Below are 20760 nucleotides of genomic sequence, written 5' to 3'. Positions count from 1 at the left end.
CGTTGACTGGGTTAGTTGGTTCGTTAGTAGGCTGGAAATACGTTCGTCAGTTGCCCCTGGGCAGAGACATGAACCTGATCACATTATTCGAACCATGGATGCATAGTCACTATTCACTACCTTCCTACAATGTATTGATACGTTAACGCGAAGATGGGTTCCATTTACCAGTTCTATGTTGTGTGTGCGCTTTCTTTTGTGCTTTTAGTGAGCACAAATGTATTTTGAGCTATTGAAAGTATGTGTTTTTACTTTTACACTAAAAAAGATGGGTGCTAATCATTGCATCTCACATCAAATAACACGTTACCCGCCACAGCCAGTTACTGGAACTTACCGGTGACAACACGTATTTCCGGCCACACCGCATACTGTTTAATTACAAGAAAATGTAAATTTTTTGGCATTTTTACAGTATTTCATAATTAAACTTTAATATTTAGTACTCATTTTATTCAAATATTCTCGAAACCATGTCAAAGAGACAGAATAAAATATCTCAAATTATGAAAATGTACCACTGGTGGTGCATATGGTGGTTGTATGAAGTTTGCGATAAAACACTGGTTAACGTGTTAACCGCTGGCCATCTAGTGGGGAAATTATCTACATCAAATTGCAATGTTATAAATTTAGCTCTGCATGATCTCTCAAATTTAATCAGTCTCCAGAAACAAAGGAGACCTTTAAATTCTTAGTCTATTTCAGATGAATTGTATATCATCCATCTGCTTCGATACTCTTGCTTTTACTAACATCTCCAACAGGTAAGAAAGGCTATTGTTGATAGTGAAGTGGACGATATTCAAATGATCATCGAAATGCTGTAGAACCCATACAAAATCAATTTGACATTCTGCTGTCAGAAAATTTTTTAAAAAATCGCTAACAGTCTGTAAATTGAAATCAAACAAAAGACAAATGAGAGAAACCGAAAGATTATTTTATATATCTTTTTATTTTTATTTATTGTTTGAGAACCAGTCAAGTAATGAAGCCAGACAAAAAAAGATCCTGACGAATATGCAGACATTTTTTTTTTCTTTCTATTTGTATAACACTGTCAATTCTATCATTCATGGTCAAAGAAAAAGATATGAAGCTGCAAAGAAAATTCTTATGGCAATCTATATCGGAAAAATCTTTTGACCACAAAGTGTATATCATTTGGAGAAATTAGCAATGCTGATATATAAATGACAAAGAACTCTCAATTGAATTAATCTACATGAAAAATGTGATACACCGTAGCAACTTCGAGAATTTGCAACTAAAACCCGTGGATTTATTCAACAAAATACACAAGTTGGAAAACATAGTTCCACATCTCTGTGAATCACTCCGAATTCCTGACGATGTCTGTATAACAGTCGTCTGGATAAAACATGCATTTCCATAAGCTTAAACTAGTAAACAACTATCTCAGAACAAACAGGTCACAAGGTCGTCTGGTGGCCTCAGTTCGAATCAGCAATGAATCATAACGCAATCGAAATATTGATTTCAGTCAGGTCATAGAAAGTTTTGCACACAAGAAAGCATGCAAAGCACTTTTACAAAAATATAAACTACTTTTGTAATACATAGATAAATAAAATTGCTCAGATTTTTATTTTGGAAATATATATATATACATACATACATACATACATACATACATATATATATATGTATGTATATAATAAAAGGGTAAAATTAATTAATTAAATTAATCAATCAATTAATAATTTTACCAAGTAGCTCAGTACGTTAAAATAACCTTTATAGGTAAAATTATACAAATATTCTATAATTATATATAGATGGATGGATGGACGGACGGACAGACGGAGAGAGAGAGAGAAAAACAGGCAAATAAATAGATAGTTAAATACATACATAGTTGATAGATATCTGTAGAAATTAGATAGATAGACAGAGACACGGTGATGAATACGTGTTTAGCGATAATTAGATACAAGGATAAATTGATATGAGGTGATAACTCGATAAATAGAATGGTAGAAAATGATGCTCTGTTAATCTATATCATAATACCGTAAGAACGGTAGAAAATATGGAGGCAGAAGCCTGGGAAAAAAAAGAACATGAGTATTCCACTCAATTAGAAAATAACTATTTCAAATGTAGGCCCAAGAGCAGATATTTAAGAAGAGGGAATAGTCGATTATATGGCATTCCTTCGATATTGGTCTAGCTTCTTTTTTCTATGTCATGGTTGTGTGGCTGAATGACGTCGCCGACCAATATCGAAGGAGTGCTGATTACATCTAAATTAACTCCAGAACTTCACTGATATATAATTTTGTCAACAAGAAGGATGAACCGCAAAGCTGTTCCCTGGCAGGTTTCAAGCTCAGAACACGAAGAGGCGGAATTAATATCACACAGCAATTTGTCCAATGCTGTACATTCAAACGATTCTGCCTATCACCCGCTTAAAAGTAGTAAAGAATAATGGTCTATATTATACGCAAAAGGCCGGTCATTTAGAGGGGAAGAGGTTAGTCGACACCATAGACCACAGGACATGACTGGTACTTTATTTTATCGATCGCGATAGGTTGAAACGCAAAAACTGGTCCCGCTGGGGATTGAACACAGAACGCCAGAGGACCGGAAGAAATACAGATGTACAAAAATAATGGTTTCAAGTTTTGACACGAGGTCAGCAAGATGGGATAAGCGATTACATCGACCCTAGTGCTAAACTGGTAAGTATTATATCGATCTCCAAAAGAATGAAAGGCAAAGTCAACTTCAGCGGAATTTGAACTCAGAACGTAAAGAAATGCCGCAAACCAATTTTCCGATTCTGCCTGCATGCCACCTTGAAGAAAGTAATCCTTTTTACTATAGGCACAAGGTTTGAAATTTTAGGGGCGATGTTTTAGGAGAGACGACTAGTTGATTAGATCAGCCCAAGTGCTTGACTATTACCTAATTAATCGACTCCGAAAGCATAAAAGGTAAAGTCAATCTCGAATTTGAACTCAGAATGTAAGGAATTGGAAGTAGTGTCGCAAAACAGTTTTCCCGACACGCTGACAATTCTGCCAGCTCGCCGACTTAAAGTGGAAATTAATGTTAACAACAGTATTCGCTTTATTTGGCAAAAATGCAAGCCAGATTGAGAAAAGTCGGAAGACACTCGGGAAAAATATCTAAAGCGAAACATCTATATATATAAAAATGAGAATGTGTGTCTGTCTGTCTGTTTGTGTGTGTGAATCCCTAAAACTCGAGAACTACGCAACCAATTTCATTCAAATTTTACACATGCCTTACTTAGGGTTCCAGTTGTGTTCTATCAAACAAATTTTTAACTTCATGCAGAGTTCGAGCACACGGCAACATATATCTCCATTATTTCAGTATTACGTGTCAAAAGTGAAACAAAAACACTCATGTCAAATACTTTCACTTTAAAAATGAAACTATTCCACTAACTGAAACAATCACATTTCGATACTGTAATCTATATATTTAAAAATGAGAATGTCTGTCTGTCTGTGTGAATCCCTAAAACTCGAGAACTACGCAACCAATTTCATTCAAATTTTACACATGCCTTACTTAAGGTTCCAGTTGTGTTCTATCAAACAAATTTTTAACTTCTTGCAGAGTTCGAGCCCACGGCAACATAATATCTCCTCCACTATTTAAGTATTACGTGTCAAAAGTGAAACAAAAACACTCATGTCAAATACTTTCACTTTAAAAATGAAACTATTCCACTAACTGAAACAATCACATTTCGATACCGTAATGACAGATATTTTCACACAGAGAGAAAGAGAGAAAGAGAAAGATGTATATGTATACATATAGATGTATATGTACACGTATATGTATAGATATAGAGAGAGAGAAAGAGATGTATATGTACACGTATATGTATGTATGTATATATATATATATATATATATATATATAGATCTATATGCATACATGTTTATGTATACATATGTGTAGATGTATGTATATATATATATATATATATATATATATATATAGATGTACATGTAATATGTACACATATATACATATATACATGCATACAGATATCTATACATATATACACCCATCACACACACATACACATGCACACAAACACACACATTAGTCATTTGTTTTCTTATCCAAAACTACGTCAAAAGTACTGAATGGATCTTTATGAAATTTGGAAATTATATTCTTTGCATAACGGCCATAACTCCCATGAAAATTCATATATTTTTGATGTTGATGAAATTTTAACCCCAACATAACAGATGAGCATTATTTGTAATGCAACGGTACAACAGTGTAAGACTACCCTTTTAGATATACTTACATTGTGATTTCTGCAATGTGGTGCATAAATTGTCAAGTAAATGAGACGCATCTTTGCCTCCACTGATTCACTTGCAAAGTGTTGAGTAAAATTATTTCGTTGCAGACCTCCGGCCATTTTGTTCTGTTAATTCTGTAGATGACCTCAAACACAAAGTCTTTCCCAACTTTAAACAAAACTACCAAAATCACAATTGGCTATGTGAAAGAGCAATATTAGCTCCAAAAAACGTAGCTGTTACAAAAATTAATCAACACCTGATGCATTCTCTTCCCGGCAATCTTCAAACTTACAAGTCTGTTGATACAGTTTCAGATACAAATGAAGTGGTGAACTATCCTCCTGAATTTCTCAATTCGTTGGAGCCTCCAGGACTACCTCCCCACATATTATCACTTAAAGTTGGAACGCCTGTTATGCTGCTCCGCAATCTGGAACCACCAAGACTTTGCAATGGAACACGACTCGTGATAAAGAAAATGATGTCACATGTTATCGAGGCTACCATTCTTTCTGGATGTGCAAAAGGGGATGACGTCTTTATTCCAAGAATTCCTCTTACTCCATCAGGAGCAGACATTCCTTTTACATTCAGAAGACTACAATTCCCCCTTCGTGTGACTTTTGCCATGTCCATAAACAAATCTCAGGGTCAAACACTGTCTGTAGCTGGTCTTCTCTTGGAAGAGCCCTGATTCTCACATGGACAACTGTATGTTGGCTGCTCAAGAGTGGGCAGCAATAAAACCTATTTGTATATGCTCCACAAGGGAAAACAAGGAACATTGTTTACAACGAGGTGTTATAATCACAACAGCAAGAAAGTATGTACATGATCACCTTCTTTTACGAAACTTCATTGACTTTCATATATTTATATTGATATACATATATATGTGTGTTTGGGTGCGTGTGTGTATATACATCTCTATATATAAAGATGATGCGTAGTCTAGACGGCGTTTTTAGATTTCATTTTTCTCTTTAACCCGGGCAACGCCCGGTATTTCTGCTAGTGACAGATACTTTCACAGAGAGAGAGAGAAAGAGAAAGAGAGAGACAGAAAGACAGAGAGAGAGATGTATATGTATACATATAGATGTATATGTACACCATTTCGATACTGTAATGACACATACTTTCAGAAAAAAAGAGAGAGAGAGAGAGAGAGAAAGAGAGAGAGAGAGAAAGAGAGAGAGAGAGAAAGAGAGATGTATATGTATACATATAGATGTATATGTACACGTATATGTATATATATATATAGATCTATATGCATACATGTTTATGTATATATATGTGTAGATGTATGTATATATATATATATATATATATATATATATGTAGATGTACATGTAATATGTACACATATATACATATATACATGCATACAGATATCTATACATATATACACCCATCACACACACATACACATGCACACAAACACACACATTAGTCATTTGTTTTCTTATCCAAAACTACGTCAAAAGTACTGAATGGATCTTTATGAAATTTGGAAATTATATTCTTTGCATAACGGCCATAACTCCCATGAAAATTCATATATTTTTGATGTTGATGAAATTTTAACCCGAACATAACAGATGAGCATTATTTTGAAAATGATGTCACACGTTATCGAGGCTACCATTCTTTCTGGATGTGCAAAAGGGGATGACGTCTTTATTCCAAGAATTCCTCTTACTCCATCAGGAGCAGACATTCCTTTTACATTCAGAAGACTACAATTCCCCCTTCGTGTGACTTTTGCCATGTCCATAAACAAATCTCAGGGTCAAACACTGTCTGTAGCTGGTCCTCTCTTGGAAGAGCCCTGCTTCTCACATGGACAACTGTATGTTGGTTGCTCAAGAGTGGGCAGCAAAAAAAACCTATTCGTATATGCTCCACAAGGGAAAACAAGGAACATTGTTTACAACGAGGTGTTATAATCACAACAGCAAGAAAGTATGTACATGATCACCTTTTACGAAACTTCATTGACTTTCATATATTTATATTGATATACATATATATACGTGTGTTTGGGTGCGTGTGTGTATATACATCTCTATATATAAAGATGATGCGTAGTCTAGACGGCGTTTTTAGATTTCATTATTCTCTTTAACCCGGGCAACGCCGGGTATTTCTGCTAGTTAAATAATAAAGCTGAAAAATCCAGTAACAACTATAACAAAACATTATTATCATTTATTTTTACAGATCAAAGGGCCAACAATAATAGTAATGATAATGATAACATTAATAATAATCAGGATTTTAAATTTCTTTTATCTTCAACAATAACAACAAAATGTGTTTAAACACCGAAAAGATATCTTTCTGGTATACAAATGTATGTCCGTCAATGAAAAGCATGAGATATGCAAAGTGAAGATATGTTATTCAAATGGTAGTATGTCTGTCATGTTTACAGAAGATGTAGGTTCGAGCCCCATGAGCGGCCTTTGACTTTTTTTGCATCCAAAGTGTTTTTTTAACCCAATATTTACACGCTATTGTCTATAGTTTAATCTAATTTCAGTTCAACCATTAAAACCCAATTATTTCACTTCTCCCGAAGTTTTTAAATTCTTATATCTAAAGGCGGCAGTCAGTTGACTAAAACAATAAAAAGAATATATATCATTGCGGCAAGACTTTTTTTATCTTTTTTTTTTCTACACAAACCCCAGTTTCGGCTACGGAGAATACGAATCTGTAAAAAAATTGGCAAAAATCGGCATTTTGAAATTACACCCCACCCTAAATTCTTCATTTTTAACTTTTTCTCAGAATTTTTAAGTTTTTTTTTTATTTTCAAAATATGCGGAAAAATACGGAGATTATGATTCTGAAAAAAATTTCCAAAAATTTTTCTAAGAGTTAGGGTTACGGAAAAAAGTGAAAAATACAGAAATTGCGGGGAGGCAGAAACAAAATTTCTTTGCCCTCAATGGGCCCACTCGCAAATTTGCGAGCTTCACTCGGGGAGTCAAAAAGCAACCACACGGTTGCATATTTGACTCCCCTTGAAATATATTTAAAGTTGGCATTAACATTCGTAAGTTCCTTTTCAATAATAGTTTGGGGAAAGACAGTGACGCTACCCAACACCTCTGAGTAGGTTCGGAGCGTCACTGTTCTTTCTTCCATTTCTGTCAACCACTGCTTGGGTGGGCACAGTTCCCACTCCAAGACAGTGTTACTCTTTTTGCCATGCTTTCAAAAAAAAGTTCAACGAAAAGTTCAACAAAAAGGTTCACAGCAAAAATAAATAAATAAATACAGAAAGAACAGAAAGACAGAGCAGAGAAAAAGAAGGAAGGAAGACAGTTCAAGTCACAACACAATTCCGGCCACTCGGTAATCCTAGCCTACAGGTATTCCAGTAAAGATAATCCAGGGCCACAGCAACAGGAACACAGAGAAATCCATCACAAATTGTTAGAATTTTTTGCAAGTTTTTCGGAGGCGAGATACGCCCACAAAAACAACAGTTCTCGCAATTAAGTGAGACACAAAAAGTTTTTCACAAAAATTCTCAGTCCGCCTTATGGTGACTCGAACACGCCTACCAATAACGACGAACGAGAAACACAATTTTGTCCACAAAAATTAGCAACAACCTAAAGTCGCCGAAAGTAAACGGAACTGCTCTAGAGCTGGCGAATTTACTGAAAAAAGAAACACCATAAATTACACACAGCTCAAAAACCAATTCCGTCCACCTCGGTCGACTTCACTCAAAGGTTCTATTTTTTTATTTTATTTTTTTTTGGCTCAAAGTCAAAACAAAAATTTTCGCTACTGTGGGCAAGCGAGCCCGCCTCCCACAAACAGCGAATACAAAATTTGTTCGTACAACGAACACACAAAAAACTCGCCAAGGAAAGCGAAGATGCCACACCGCTGGACAACAATTTACTGAAAAAATAAATAGAAGCAATAAATTGCTGCCCAGCTGAGCAACAAAAACGACTTACCTCGGCGAATTCTTCGATTTTACCTTTTTTAGACAGAGCCGAAACTCACGTCTATCTTCGTTGACGGCAAGTAGCAAATCTGACGCACATGCGCAGTGAGCAAACCGGAAGTAAGCTAGCTACTTATCACACAGCCACTCCTGCGCCTATGTCCAAATTTGGGCAGATGCGTTTTTTTGTTTTTCAATATTTAATTTTGCTTGCAATAGCCAGTTCTTTTGGTTAAATTATCGTATCTCCAGCTGTTTCAGATGAAAATTGTCGAAGTATAATACAACGGTTGAGCATTTTTCAAAAGTGTAGTAAGTCCCACATACGACAGTTTTGCAAAACTATTTTTGACTGAAAATATCATCCATGCATGGAGTTACGATTTTATGCACCCAACAAAGTATTACTGTTAAGCTGAAACCGTTGAAGAAATGGAATAATGAAAAAGCAGCGTTTTGAACTTACGATATTTTTGCATAATAGCAACGATGTATGTATGTGTGTGTGTGTGTGTGTGTGTGTGTATGTGTGTGTGTGTGCGCGCGTATGTATGTATGTATGTATGTATGTATGCATGCATCTATGTATGTATGTATGTATCTAGGTAAGTAGGTAGGTAGGTAGGTAGGTGTATGTATATATGTGTGTGTATGTATGTACACATAAGTACATGTGTGTGTGTGTGCATGTATGTGTAAGAAAATATATGTGTGTGTGTATGTGTGTAAGTATTTATATAAGCACAAACAAACACACACACACACAAATATATGTGTTTGTGTGTATACATATACATAATTACATACATGCACGAACATCATAAACACATACATATTGGGATCTTTTGCATACACTTGAGATAAAGGTTTCCCCACATTCTTGAGCCAGCCATTAATATTGGCACAGCTTATCTCTGGATCTTGTCATGAGGATGGAGAAGGTTAATGAGCTGCAGTGCAAGCCTTATTGGACCTAAATTTTTGTACAGGCATTGCTTTGTCAGTGATGGTCATATTCATCTACAAGTTAACTGCCACCATGTATGTATACATATGTACACAGGCACACACACACACACACACACACACACACACACACACACACACACACACAGATATTTGACTTACTGAGTCTGGAGCAAGGAGCAGTGACTGGTCTACACAGGCCCTCCAAGACCAGTGAGATTGGTGCCATTGATGTTCTTTTGGAACTGTTGCAGATCAACACTTGTAGGGAAAACATGAGCAGGTGGGGAAGGAATTCCAGAAAGCTATCATTCTGGGAAGGAAAACCTGGATGTAGTGTTTAGTGCAGGGCTTGATGGAGTTAGACATAACAAGAGTGATGAGTGAGACAGGAATACCTGAGTGGAGCTAGAATAAACCTAGCCAACCCCAAAGAGCAGAAGCCACTATGGGGAACAGTATAAAAGATAGAGGAGAGATAGTGCTATTGTGAGCCAGAGGCTAGAGCATGTCTGTGAATGACATTATACCAATCCATTGTGTATTCATTCTCTTGATGCAGTCTTGTATGTTTCTGTGTGTAATAGTAGGACCACATTATCCCAGATCTGAGAATAAAACTTCATTGTGGGCCCCACCTAAGCCTTGTAGAATGTCAATAATTGTTGGGAAGATGAATTAACTGCAGGGTCAGAAGCAGTGTTAAAGATGTGCTCTTTCTCAAAAGAGACCCATGGTAATAATGAGAGCCAATATTTGAGACAATTGTGAGGGATATAATTGCTTGTTACTCACAATGAAGTGAAATGTTATGCAATGATGGCTCCATGAGATGAGTAGAGTTTGTGTTTTCTTGCTGTTAGAAGAGAGAGAAGAGGCATATCCTCCACTGGCAGATGCTTTTGAAATCTCTGTCCATAGAACTGGTACAAGTTTGTCATGTGGTGTCTAGGATGATGCACGGTTGAAGAAGATTAGGGAAGAATGAAGTGAGATGTTCTCTGCATATGAGTAGGTGTTGTTAGATGTTGCCATTAATGTAGAGAAAGAAGAGAGTGAGGACAAAAACCAAGCTCTGAAGCATTCCAGGGTTAACAGAATAAAGGACAGAAAGAGCTCCGTCAATACACACCACAGGATGCAATTTGATCAGAAGCTTCTGATCCAGGAGCTGAGAGAGTTTCAAAGCCCATAGGTAAGTAGTTTTGAGAGAATTGCATACCAGACATAGTCAAAAGATGGTACTGAGGGAAACATTGCTTTCACCAAAGTGAGAGCTCACTGTGGGTGACGTAGAAGAGTGAGTTACCAGTGGATCTGGATTTATAGAAAGAGACATTGAAGGTGTTGGAGGAGATTATTGATAATAGCTGTCTACATTATCTTAAGAGATGTTAGATGCAAGCATGATAGGGTGATAATTAACAAGCTCAGAGAGATTACTTTTCTTGAGAATGGAACACACTGTAGCATGTTTCCAAAGATTGAAGGAGATCCCTGCTCGTCAGTGAGTCTGAAACCTTTATATATGAGGAAGTGATCTTGTGGCCAATACACAATTATATGTGTACATATATGTAAATATAACTATATACATAAAAATATACACACACACATACACAGCTATTCATTAATTGCTCTCAATCTTACCAGTGTGTATATAACTGCCATCACTACCTATATTTACATGCTTTAATGTAGTAAAAAAAATTTCCCTTTTATATACCCAGGCCTATTCTCCCATTGTTTTTTCTCAGGTGGGGGTAGCCACAACAAGACACATACCAGGCATTACATTCATTTCCCAGCTGGGTATGACTATAAATTACATCCAGTAGTGGGACCCTGGGGCCCTGGTTTCAGGGTTTGAGGAGTGTGGAACCACCTCTTAACCACTATTGCTCCCAGGTCAACCCTGGCCCAGAGTGGTAGCACCTGTAAGGATCCTAGCTATGGGTTAACTAGCAAACCCCCTGCAACTGGGGGCAGGGGAAATCGGTAGAATATAGTCGCTGTATTCCCTGTGTGGCATAAGAGGTGACTAAAAGGGGCAGGAGCAAGGGGGCTGGGAATTTTCTCCTCCTAGTAAAGCCATATTCCTAAAAAGATGGTAAACCAGCATATTCCCTGTATATACACTACTGAAATTGGGGTGCATCATCTTATACGCCTGTGTGTCTTTTATGACATCAAATATAATAATGCAACTTTTATTAAACTTATCCCTCTCATATTGTTTTCTTCCTTTTGTGTTCCTTGCTGTACCTACTCTATATATGTATGTATGTACATATCTATATCTATATATATATGGTATTTGAGTACTCTTTTTTCCACCTTGTTGCACATTTCATGTGCTTACTCCGGTATATATATATATATATATATATATATATATATATATACCAGGCTTTGCAAAAGTCCTGTTATACACGTTACAACACTCTCAACAAAGGACACAATGATAGTTTTGATGCAGTTAGATGTTTTGTTTTAACATATAAATATGCGTTTAGATATTAATATCAAATAAGGCGGGAAGCTGGCAAAAATGTTAGCACGCCAGGAAAAATGCTTAGCGGTATTTTGTCTGTCTTTACATTCTGAGTTCAAATTCCACTGAGGTTGACTTTGCCTTTCATCCTTTCGGGGTTGATAAATTAAGTACCAGTTGTGTACTGGGGTCGATCTAATCAACTGGCCCCCTCCCCAAAAATTTCGGGCCTTATGCTTAGAGTAGAAAAGAATATTAATATTAGTCAATGTGGCTGTCTTCGGTGGCGAGCACATGCACCAAGCGAGTCCTGAAGGCCACATGCGCATTGTGGACGAAGTCCTTCCTCATTCTGGTATTGATGGAGGACTTCAGCTCGTCAACATTGCTGTGATGGACCTTGCAGGCCTTGCCCTCAACATGCACCCACATGCTCTAGTCGGGGAGGGGGAGGTCAGGCAACAGCAGCAATCAGAAGTCCTTCCACCAAAAAGTTCATCTTTAACCTCAACCACTCTTGCACAGCCTTGGCCATGTGGACCGGGGCACTGTCATACTGAAAGACATAGTCTGCCTAATTCATGATATTTTTCACCAAGGGCAGGACTTTTGTGGCTAAGATGTCCCTCTAGTCAGCTGTGGTGAGCCTGTAACCAGCTGCGAACCACACTGGTGGCATCTTCTTACCATTTGAAGCCACAATGCCAAGCACCATCATGGAGGCCAAATGCTTGGTCATGAACACACAACAGATCTCGGAGACATCCTGGCTGAAGCTGACCACACAAGTTGTTCTGCTTGTTGATGACTAGATCAACCACGAAGGATATTTTATCAGAAAAAAATGAAAATTCAATTGCCATGACACTTCAAGTCATTGAGGAGGTGACGACAGCACTTCCAACATTGTTCTCGCATATGGTCAGTGAGCAGGGGCCTTTCCATGTACTTCAAGCTCTTGCCACCCTCCTTTTTGATGGCCTTGGATACTGTGACCTCTGAGATGTTGTTGTTCTTCATGAGCACAGTCATTTTGAGCTTTGGATCACTTTCAAAGGACTTTCTCACAGCCAAACAGCTGACAATTTGAGGTCTGCCTGATCGAGGTCGATCTCCTATTTTTGAGCCTCTCTGCAACTCTGTAGACAGTCATCTAGCTGACATTAAGCCACTTGGTGATGTCGGACTTGTGGCCTGTTCGCAGGAGAGCAGAGATCTCGATTCTTTTCGCTTATATCTCCATACACCTGCACACAATGGTAAAGACGTTTTAATGACACATGCTGCAAAAGTATAACTTCCAGTATGTATGACAGCACTTTTTCTACTACACAGATTAACCTCTCAAAAGATCAAAACCAAAGTGAAACAGGACTTTTGCAAAGCCTGGTATCATCATCATCATCATCATCATCATCATCATTTAATGTCTGCTTTCCATGCTGGCATGGGTTAGATGGTTTGACTGGAACTGGTAAGCTGGAGGGCTGCACCAGGTTCCAGTCTGATTTGACATGGTTTCTACAACTGGATGCTCTTCCTAACACCAACCACTCCAAGAGTGTAATGGATGCTACACAGTTTATTCTACTAGTTTCCTGCTCTCCCAAGTATACATATTAGGCACTGAACCATAGGCAAGTAACTGGTTCAAATGACATTAGAGCATGTTCACACTGACGAGAATGAGTGACACATATCTGAAAACACCAAATCTCTTCCAAGTCCTGTATGCCTTAACTATAGAACCATCTCCCACTGTCTGTCCCACAACTGTCTCCTTTGTCTGCTCTAGGTAGGAGCAGAATTAGGAGTAGTTGTAACAATAGGTTAAATCTATACTCCCAAAACACTGCATGCACTTGTGAAGCTCCTGCTTAGTATCAATAATATATACATATGTCTAATTGAAATCAATGAAATTTGCAAATTCAATGACTGGCACCCATGCCAGTGGAGCGCTAAGCGCACCATCCACGCGTGATCGCTGCCAGAGTATTTTCCCACTGATCACCCCAATCTATGCCACCAGGTATCTCTCCCTCTCCTCTGAACAACATCGTAAGATTGCCATCCCTTTAAAGTTCTTTCATATCTGTTGTCAGTGGTTACCCTCTATCTTTGTCACCTACTTTCTATAGCCTCCACTATATACTTCTAACCTCTATCTCTATACATCTCTCTCTTTCTCACCTACTCTCCAGCCTTGCACATTATTTCCCTATTTCCCCAATATATCTATAGGTTTATTATACTACTGCTCTGCACCCTTACTTTACAGCTCCTTATCTTCTCCTTCTTGAGTTATTTCCTTTACTTCCTCCGCTATCTTGATATGAACCATTCATCATATCTCTACACTTGTACATCATTTACTACATTCACCTCTAATCACCTAAGCTCTCAGACTCCTATAAACTTATCCACCCACTCACCCTTCCTGGTTCTTGGTTCATATTCTCACTTATACTCACCTTCTTGTATCTGGAAGGTATGCACTGACATCGTGTCACTAACATCATTATCTTATTTCCAGTTACTTACACATCTGATATAATCCTTTCTACTAAAGGCACAAGGCCTGAAATTTGGAGGGAGGGGACTAGTCAATTACACTGACCCCAGTGTTTCACTGGTACTTAATTTATTCACTCCGAAAGGATGAATGGTAAAGTCAATCTCAGCAGAATTTGAACTCAGAACTTAGCAACAGACTAACTACTGCTAAGCATTTCACCCAGCATGCTAACAAATCTGCCAGCTCACCGCCTTACATGCATCCTATATAATGCTACATCTCTTCTCTGGAAACTGACATCTGACTGTTCACTGTCGACTTCAAAAGTAACTATTAGTGACTTCTCTTGAAAATAGACAAAATTTGGCATCATTGTCTTATCAAGTACCTGCAGAAAAATGCTTTAGGTCCCTACAACATTCATGCTGACATGGTTGCTACATTAGATGATGCTTCAGTTTTATCAAAAGTGTAAAGGAGGGCAGCTGAAGTGGGAAGTTGAATTTAGGAGGGTAAGAGAGAGTTTTGAAAATGACCCAAGATCTGGACATCCTGCATCCACCATCACCAAGGAAAACATCAAATAGCCAATGCAATTAGTATATCCTGTGAAAGAGTTGAGAAAATCCTGCACAATGAACTTGGCATGATAACTATTTCTGCTCAGTGGGTGCCACATCTTCTGACACCTGATCAAAAGAGCACCAGGCTGATCACATCATGGGAAAATCTGACATTGCTAGAAACAGATCCAGCTGGTTTCTTTGAACATTTCCTAACTTAGGACGAGTGTTTGCTCATCGCTTTGAGTAAGATACAAAGAGACAATCCATGCAGTGGAAAACACTGCTCCTCACCTGCTCCAAAGGTCAAGGTCGTTTCATCAGCAGGGAAGATGACAGCCTCAGTTTTTTGGGATGCAAAAGACAATGCGTTCATTGACTATTTTCAAAAGGGCCACATCATCCATGGAGTACAATGCCAACTTGCTGAGGCAGTTACAAAAGGCTATCAAGACCAAACACCCAGGAAAACTAATGAAAGGGGTCTTGTTTCATCATGACAAAACTCCAGCACAAAAATCCTTGGTTTCAATGGCTGCTGTGCATGACTGTGGCTTTGAACTGATTGATCACCCACCCTAGTCTCCTGATTTGGCACCATCTGTTTATCATTTGTCCCCCAACATGAAAAATCACTTGGCTGGGAACCAGCATCGCAGTGATGATGATGTCATATCTGCTGTTGATGACTTTTTGACCAACAGGATAAAAGCTTCTACACCAATGGGATGCAAACATTGTAACATTGACGGAAGACATATGGGGATCACAAGAGGGACTATGTTGAAAAACCAACCACATTTGGTCACATTCCATGAGAATATCTTGGTCAGCCTATGAACTTTTCAGCCAACAGTCTTATGTATGTGTATATATACACCCCCATATACAATATATATAATCATTACAGCCACTACACATTCTTTATTTTCTCTCCTTGTTTCTTTTTGTGTTCCTTTATGTGGAAGAGCATAGGCTTGAATCATTAAAGACTTTTTCACTACCCAAGTGTTAAACTAATACATCTGTTTGTTGTCTACACCACCTGTCTTCATCTTTTGTGTCTTTTTTTTTTGTGAATTCTCCCCGTATGTATATATATATATATATATATATATATATATATATATATATATGTGTGTGTGTGTGTGTGTGTGTGTGTGTGTGTGTGTGTGTGTGTGTGTGTGTGTGTGTGTGTGGAGGCGCAATGGCCCAGTGGTTAGGGCAGCGGACTTGCGGTCATAGGATCGCGGTTTCGATTCCCAGACCGGGCGTTGTGAGTGTTTATTGAGCGAAAGCAACCAAATCTCCACGAGGCTCCGGTAGGGGATGGTGGCAAACCCTGCTGCACTCTTTCACCACATCTTTCTCTCACTCTTACTTCCTGTTTCTGTTGTGCCTGTAATTCAAAGGGCCAGCCCTCTCACACTGTGTCACGCTGAATATCCCCAAGAACTATGTTAAGGGTACACGTGTCTGTGAAGTGCTCAGCCACTTGCACGTTAATTTCACAAGCAGGCAGTTCCAGTTGATCGGATCAACTGGAACCCTTGATGTCGTAAGCGACGGAGTGCCAACAACAACATGTATGTTTTTATATATATATATATATATATATATATATATATATATATATATATATATATATATACATACATCTACATACATGTGTGTGTGTGTATCTTCCTTTACATGAGTGCAATGAAGAGACAAAGTATACCCTGCTCTGAGAATTTCAAGGACAGACCTCAGCACAGTAATCCTTCTAAATGGACAGGAGGACATAGGACAGGACACAGTGACATAGGACAGGAGCCAATGCTGATTGTCAGAGCATTTACAGTGGTATGTCATTTATCAGAAGGATGATGCTGGTTAAGATGACTATATATGTATATATATATTTTTATATAGATATATAAATGTATGCATGTGTGTGCATTTGTACATACATATATATGTACGTATGTATATACGTATGTACATACATACATAGAGTAGCCTCTCCTGGACCTGAGATAGATACATTATATCCCACCTAGAAGGATATGCCTTTGTTATCCAGAAACAGGAGATAGCTACTAAATACCTGATAAAATAGAGAGACAAAGATAGCACCAAACCTCCATGTACAGATAGAAAATCTCAGCTATGCTATACCAGTGTGGAGGATACCACCAACATCATCAACACCAGCTGCTCCAAAATGTCTATGTGATACTTGTTTCTAATGCATGATATAGTTGCAAAAACTATTTACTATTTACAATGCTATCTACAAGATGGATGCAAGATGGATTGCTCTGACAAATACATCAAAGGCATGTCAGAACTAGCAGGTATTTACACCTTTAAAAGCAAGGAATACTGATGGTGCAAACATCAGTGCAAACATAACAGACTTGATATTGTTTTGTAGAGCAGGGAACAAAAGTCATGCACTGTTGTAGAGATCTACTGCTCAGCAGATGCGAATGTACTATCAAAGGTCCAAGAAAAAGAGAACATCTATGGTAAATTAATGTGAAATATACAGCTCTTGTATGCTGACTATAAATTCTCATTTTTGTACTTATCATCGTAAATGCATTTGGCTATGAACCTACAAATTTACACGAAAATAAACTGGAAATACTAGATTTTTCAAAGAAAGAGCAAAAAAAAAACTGACACACATTCTTTAAATCCAATCTATTAGCGGCACAGTGAAGATTTGTAATACATTCCAAAGATTCTCCATCTGAGATTTTTAGATGAACAGATGCACACACTTGGGTGTGTGCATCAACAGTTCAACTAATACACCAACTCAACCACATATTTACAAACACTGGGAACTCTCTTAACTCAAAAAGTCTTGTCACTTTGTTAGTGACTAGCTTGAACTCTCTTAAGAACTTAAATAAAATTTAAAAGACAAAATTGCTCCAGCATGGCACCAGTCATATGACTGAAGCAAGTAAAAGAATAAAAGAATACATACATACATACATAAGCTAATTTGAAGACTACAGATCCAATCCATCACTGGAACTGTAAAAATCTGTAAAACTTTCCAGAAGTTTATCATTTAGATATATATGAGCATGTCTAGATATGCAACTATATGCATGAGAATACATACATACATAAAACAAAATATACAAATCTGCACATATACATACATACAAACAAACAAACAAAAATACCCTGTTGCTGATGTTGAAATTCCAATGAAAGCACCTTGGGTTAGAAACCAGCTCTTTCTCTATTGACAAGAAATTTTGAAATATAACTGAATAATGACATACATACATACAAACATACATACATGCATACATATATGCATTTAAGCATGTATGCTTTTATGTATGTGTGATTTATAAAAGCAGCTGCAACTTCATAAATTCTACGATTTCCAAACTTTGGATAACTGTGATCAATAGAAAAAGTAGTATATAAAATGGTAAATAACAAACCGTATTCTATGACAACATTTTCCTTGTCCTATTGATCATAATTTTCCAAAGATGACAAATGAAAAACTCTGATTACAGATATATGAAGTTTGAAGTTTCAACTTCCAATAAATGTATCAAAGAATTCTATTGAGTACTGAGTACTCTTTTCTCATTCACACTGATTTACTAACAATTATATATAAACGTGTGTGGACGTTTACATACAAACACTCACACACACACACATATACATACATATTTGACCTATATATATATATATATATATATATATATATATATATATATATATATATATATATATATATATATGTATGCATATATGTATATATATATATATATATATATATATGTATGCATATATGTATATATATATATATATATGTATGCATATATGTATATATATATGTATATATATATATATATATATATATGTATGCATATATGTATATATATATGTATATATATATATATATATATATATATATATATGTATATATATATATATATATATATATATATATATATATATGTATGCATATATGTATATATATATATATATATATATATATGTATGCATATATGTATATATATATATATATATATATATATATATATATATATATATGATTATATATATATATATATATATATATATATATATATATATATATATATGATTGCATGCACACATGTATACATACATATACACACACACACCAGTGACGTAGCAAGAGGGGGCCGCCCAGGACAGCCCTTGCGTAAGAAGCCCCATAAAATCTTATCCCAGGGGGCACCGCCCCCAACACCCTCGCTTTGCTACCGATACACACGCACATACATATATACACACGCATTTGTGTTTGTGTGTGTGTGTGTGCGTGTGTGTGTGTGTGTGTGCGTGTGTATACAGGACGGGCCAAAAGTCAGGAAACGCTTTTACAATTCAATTAATTTGCGCGCGAGTGCGTATGTATGTATTTATGTACATACGTACTTATGTTTGTATTATATAGTTTGATATATGTATAAGCTTCCAAATATAGAAAGCAGACTCTCAGGGGAACGTCAGAGCATACGCACAAACCGCTAGAAATATTTTAAAAAATATATCCAGACAGTCTTCCGGGCACATGGCCTCTTTCGGTTCCACACCCTCACAAGCGGAACTGAAAATTGAATGGCCGATCCATTCATCGAAAGCGTGTTTACTATATTCCTCACGCGCCATTCATGAAATCTCCTAATAGTAACCGCGACAATATACATACATGCATATATACTTACACACATGCAAATACAAACGTGCACATACATACATACACACACACATACATACGCATGCACGTGTGTATAATGTGTATATATTTTCATTTTTGACATTGTCACAAGCCGACAGTTATCTTTCAAGGGAGGGTTGTGATTACATTACATCCAACTTCAGTACATTTACGACCCCCGAATAATATGAAAGCGGTAAAGTTGATATGGACGGGTTTTGAACTTAGAACGTATAATATCAGTTAACTAAATAGAACAAATGATAATAGGCGTTATGGAGTATCTAACTGTGATAATATGCATAACGGCAACGAGATATGGAGCCCGGGCTAATGAAGATGGTCGCCCGACATGCTTGAAATAGCAGTCATATATCTTCCTAATCACTCGCACCACCATTAAATTTGAAAATATACATAAGAAGCAGAATGACACATTGAATAATATAGCACTAGATTCACTATAAAAGACGGAATGGTTTCGGCTGGAATGTCTTTGATCATAAGGTTTGCACGATCGGCGGGGAAGATCTAGGGTTAAAAAACAACATCAACAAGAACAAAAAGAAAAATTATAATATGCATAATAATAATGATAATAATAATAGTTTCATCATACGTACATATATTGGTAGCCATAGTGGGATAAACCAGTGGTAAGCGAGTAAAATGTACTATAGAAAAGTGGATTGTCCAAAGTGTAAGAAGAAAAAATAATAATAGTGAATGACGGTTTAACGGCGACGATGACGGTTTCTGTAGTAGAAGCAGCAGTATAAAAGCAGCAGCAGCAGCAGAATAGCAGCAGCAGCTACACTGCAGTAGTAGTAATAGTATTTGTAGTGTCAGCAACAGTATCTACTGCAGTAGTAGCTGTGGTATGTACTATTATAGCCGTTAATTGATATCAATAAGTGTAGTAAAGAGTGTTTTTACTAGTGTTGTTATTTTTGTTGTTTAGTCCCAATTTATCCTTCATCGAGCAAAACCATTCTGAAAAGCATTCCAGCCGTAACTATCTTAACCCCACCCCACAACGCCAACCGCATTCTATTTAGGGCTACATTATACATTTTACCTTTCCTATTTTTACAAGTTGGAAGGGTATGTTTTGAGGCTAATTTAGTTGCTAAAGTAGAGGCTTCGGTACGTTTTGTTGTTGTTC

The 20760-nt window shown here is 37.0% G+C and overlaps 1 protein-coding gene across 3 annotated transcripts in view; it reads right to left on the bottom strand.

Moving 5' to 3' along the window:
- The window catches only part of LOC106877928 (kelch-like protein 26), a 330015-nt gene extending 309632 nt beyond the window's left edge, over window positions 1-20383 (bottom strand). The window contains exon 1 of one of the 3 annotated variants that reach the window (XM_052967155.2): window positions 20219-20383. The gene's annotated coding sequence lies outside the window, so the exon portion shown is untranslated. The remainder of the gene's footprint in view (window positions 1-20218) is intronic. The other 2 variants (XM_089350854.1, XM_052967157.2) reach the window with 2 other exon arrangements.
- Between the last annotated feature and the right edge of the window lie 377 nt (window positions 20384-20760).

This window comes from Octopus bimaculoides, chromosome 4 (assembly GCF_046866305.1).
Source record: "Octopus bimaculoides isolate indiv1 chromosome 4, ASM4686630v1, whole genome shotgun sequence".
Classification (NCBI taxonomy): domain Eukaryota; kingdom Metazoa; phylum Mollusca; class Cephalopoda; order Octopoda; family Octopodidae; genus Octopus; species Octopus bimaculoides.
This window is presented reverse-complemented; position numbering and strand designations above follow the sequence as displayed.